Below are 4,862 nucleotides of genomic sequence, written 5' to 3'. Positions count from 1 at the left end.
AGACATACTACCTCCTACATCCTGTCAACACACAGACATACCACTCTCCTACATCTCTGTCAACACACAGACATACTCACCTCCTACATCCTGTCAACACACAGACATACCACTCTCCTACATCCTGTCAACACACAGACATACCACCTCCTACATCCTGTCAACACACAGACATACTCACCTCCTACATCCTGTCAACACACAGACATACCACCTCCTACATCCTGTCAACACACAGACATACCACCTCCTACATCCTGTCAACACACAGACATACTCACCTCCTACATCCTGTCAACACACAGACATACCACCTCCTACATCCTGTCAACACACAGACATACCACCTCCTACATCCTGTCAACACACAGACATACCACCTCCTACATCCTGTCAACACACAGACATACCACTCTCCTACATCCTGTCAACACACAGACATACCACCTCCTACATCCTGTCAACACACAGACATACCACCTCCTACATCCTGTCAACACACAGACATACCACCTCCTACATCCTGTCAACACACAGACATACCACTCTCCTACATCCTGTCAACACACAGACATACCACCTCCTACATCCTGTCAAACACAGACATACCACCTCCTACATCCTGTCAACACACAGACATACCACCTCCTACATCCTGTCAACACACAGACATACCACCTCCTACCTCCTGTCAACACACAGACATACCACCTCCTACCTCCTGTCAACACACAGACATACCACCTCCTACCTCCTGTCAACACACAGACATACCACCTCCTACCTCCTGTCAACACACAGACATACCACCTCCTACATCCTGTCAACACACAGACATACCACCTCCTACATCCTGTCAACACACAGACATACCACCTCCTACATCCTGTCAACACACAGACATACTCACCTCCTACATCCTGTCAACACACAGACATACCACCTCCTACATCCTGTCAACACACAGACATACCACCTCCTACATCCTGTCAACACACAGACATACCACCTCCTACATCCTGTCAACACACAGACATACCACCTCCTACATCCTGTCAACACACAGACATACCACCTCCTACATCCTGTCAACACACAGACATACCACCTCCTACATCCTGTCAACACACAGACATACCACCTCCTACATCCTGTCAACACACAGACATACCACCTCCTACATCCTGTCAACACACAGACATACCACCTCCTACATCCTGTCAACACACAGACATACCACCTCCTACATCCTGTCAGACACACAGACATACTCACCTCCAACATCCTGTCAACACACAGACATACCACCTCCTACATCCTGTCAACACACAGACATACCACCTCCTACATCCTGTCAACACACAGACATACTCACCTCCTACATCCTGTCAACACACAGACATACCACCTCCTACATCCTGTCAACACACAGACATACCACCTCCTACATCCTGTCAACACACAGACATACCACCTCCTACATCCTGTCAACACACAGACATACCACCTCCTACATCCTGTCAACACACAGACATACCACCTCCTACATCCTGTCAACACACAGACATACCACCTCCTACATCCTGTCAACACACAGACATACCACCTCCTACATCCTGTCAACACACAGACATACCACCTCCTACATCCTGTCAACACACAGACATACCACCTCCTACATCCTGTCAACACACAGACATACCACCTCCTACATCCTGTCAACACACAGACATACCACCTCCTACATCCTGTCAACACACAGACATACCACCTCCAACATCCTGTTAACACACAGACATACCACCTCCTACATCCTGTTAACACACAGACATACCACCTCCTACATCCTGTTAACACACAGACATACCACCTCCTACATCCTGTCAACACACAGACATACCACCTCCTACATCCTGTCAACACACAGACATACCACCTCCAACATCCTGTTAGAACACAGACATACCACCTCCAACATCCTGTTAACACAGACATACCACCTCCAACATCCTGTCAACACACAGACATACCACCTCCAACATCCTGTCAACACACAGACATACCACCTCCTACATCCTGTCAACACACAGACATACCACCTCCTACATCCTGTCAACACACAGACATACCACCTCCTACATCCTGTCAACACACAGACATACTCACCTCCTACATCCTGTCAAACACAGACATACCACCTCCTACATCCTGTCAACACACAGACATACCACCTCCAACATCCTGTCAACACACAGACATACCACCTCCTACATCCTGTCAACACACAGACATACCACCTCCTACATCCTGTCAACACACAGACATACCACCTCCTACATCCTGTCAACACACAGACATACCACCTCCTACATCCTGTCAACACACAGACATACCACCTCCAACATCCTGTTAGAACACAGACATACCACCTCCAACATCCTGTTAACACAGACATACCATACCACCTCCAACATCCTGTCAACACACAGACATACCACCTCCAACATCCTGTTAACACAGACATACCACCTCCTACATCCTGTCAACACACAGACATACCACCTCCAACATCCTGTCAACACAGACATACCACCTCCAACATCCTGTCAACACACAGACATACCACCTCCAACATCCTGTCAACACACAGACATACCACCTCCAACATCCTGTTAACACAGACATACCACCTCCAACATCCTGTCAACACACAGACATACCACCTCCTACATCCTGTCAACACACAGACATACCACCTCCTACATCCTGTCAACACACAGACATACCACCTCCTACATCCTGTCAACACACAGACATACCACCTCCTACATCCTGTCAACACACAGACATACCACCTCCTACATCCTGTCAACACACAGACATACCACCTCCTACATCCTGTCAACACACAGACATACCACCTCCAACATCCTATCAACACAGACATACCACCTCCAACATCCTGTCAACACACAGACATACCACCTCCAACATCCTGTTAACACAGACATACCACCTCCAACATCCTGTCAACACAGACATACCACCTCCAACATCCTGTCAACACACAGACATACCACCTCCTACATCCTGTCAACACAGACATACCACCTCCAACATCCTGTCAACACACAGACATACCACCTCCAACATCCTGTCAACACACAGACATACCACCTCCTACATCCTGTCAACACACAGACATACCACCTCCAACATCCTGTCAACACAGACATACCACCTCCTACATCCTGTCAACACACAGACATACCACCTCCTACATCCTGTCAACACAGACATACCACCTCCAACATCCTGTCAACACAGACATACCACCTCCAACATCCTGTCAACACACAGACATACCACCTCCAACATCCTGTCAACACACAGACATACCACCTCCTACATCCTGTCAACACACAGACATACCACCTCCTACATCCTGTCAACACACAGACATACCACCTCCTACATCCTGTCAACACACAGACATACCACCTCCTACATCCTGTCAACACACAGACATACCACCTCCTACATCCTGTTAACACACAGACATACCACCTCCTACATCCTGTTAACACAGACATACCACCTCCTACATCCTGTTAACACAGACATACCACCTCCTACATCCTGTTAGAACACAGACATACCACCTCCTACATCCTGTCAACACAGACATACCACCTCCAACATCCTGTTAGAACACAGACATACCACCTCCTACATCCTGTCAACACACAGACATACCACCTCCAACATCCTGTCAACACACAGACATACCACCTCCTACATCCTGTTAGAACACAGACATACCACCTCCAACATCCTGTTAACACAGACATACCATACCACCTCCAACATCCTGTCAACACACAGACATACCACCTCCAACATCCTGTCAACACACAGACATACCACCTCCAACATCCTGTCAACACACAGACATACCACCTCCAACATCCTGTTAGAACACAGACATACCACCTCCAACATCCTGTTAACACAGACATACCATACCACCTCCAACATCCTGTCAACACACAGACATACCACCTCCAACATCCTGTCAACACACAGACATACCACCTCCAACATCCTGTCAACACACAGACATACCACCTCCAACATCCTGTTAGAACACAGACATACCACCTCCAACATCCTGTTAGAACACAGACATACCACCTCCTACATCCTGTCAACACACAGACATACCACCTCCAACATCCTGTCAAAACACAGACATACCACCTCCTACATCCTGTCAAAACACAGACATACCACCTCCTACATCCTGTTAGAACACAGACATACCACCTCCAACATCCTGTTAGAACACAGACATACCACCTCCTACATCCTGTTAAAACACAGACATACCACCTCCTACATCCTGTTAACACACAGACATACCACCTCCTACATCCTGTCAACACACAGACATACCACCTCCTACACTCCTGTCAACACACAGACATACCACCTCCTACATCCTGTTAGCACACAGACATACCACCTCCAACATCCTGTTAACACAGACATACCATACCACCTCCTACATCCTGTCAACACAGACATACCACCTCCAACATCCTGTCAACACAGACATACCACCTCAACATCCCTGTCATACAGACATACCACCTCCAACATCCTGTCAACACAGACATACCACACTCCAACATCCTGTCAACACACAGACATACCACCTCCCTACATCCTGTCATGCACACAGACATACCACCTCCTACATCCTGTCAACCCACACCCAGACATACCACCTCCTACATCCTGTCAACACACAGACATACCACCTCCTACATCCTGTCAACACACAGACATACCACCTCCTA

General features: G+C 47.8%; 2 long non-coding RNA genes across 2 annotated transcripts; both read right to left on the bottom strand.

Moving 5' to 3' along the window:
* Positions 1 to 2,197: 2,197 nt before the first annotated feature.
* On the bottom strand, positions 2,198 to 4,559 carry LOC127927204 (uncharacterized). Its single transcript, XR_008126611.1, has 4 exons — positions 4,526 to 4,559; positions 4,129 to 4,161; positions 3,961 to 4,062; positions 2,198 to 2,498 (listed from the first exon to the last, which is right to left on the bottom strand). It is a non-coding gene; the product is annotated as an uncharacterized LOC127927204 (long non-coding RNA).
* On the bottom strand, positions 2,917 to 3,691 carry LOC127927205 (uncharacterized). Its single transcript, XR_008126612.1, has 3 exons — positions 3,663 to 3,691; positions 3,211 to 3,241; positions 2,917 to 3,111 (listed from the first exon to the last, which is right to left on the bottom strand). It is a non-coding gene; the product is annotated as an uncharacterized LOC127927205 (long non-coding RNA).
* Positions 4,560 to 4,862: the final 303 nt, after the last annotated feature.

The sequence above is a fragment of the Oncorhynchus keta genome, unplaced genomic scaffold, assembly GCF_023373465.1.
Source record: "Oncorhynchus keta strain PuntledgeMale-10-30-2019 unplaced genomic scaffold, Oket_V2 Un_contig_9761_pilon_pilon, whole genome shotgun sequence".
NCBI lineage: Eukaryota > Metazoa > Chordata > Actinopteri > Salmoniformes > Salmonidae > Oncorhynchus > Oncorhynchus keta.
Note: the sequence above shows the minus strand (reverse complement) of the source record. Positions and strands in the feature narration are given on the sequence as shown.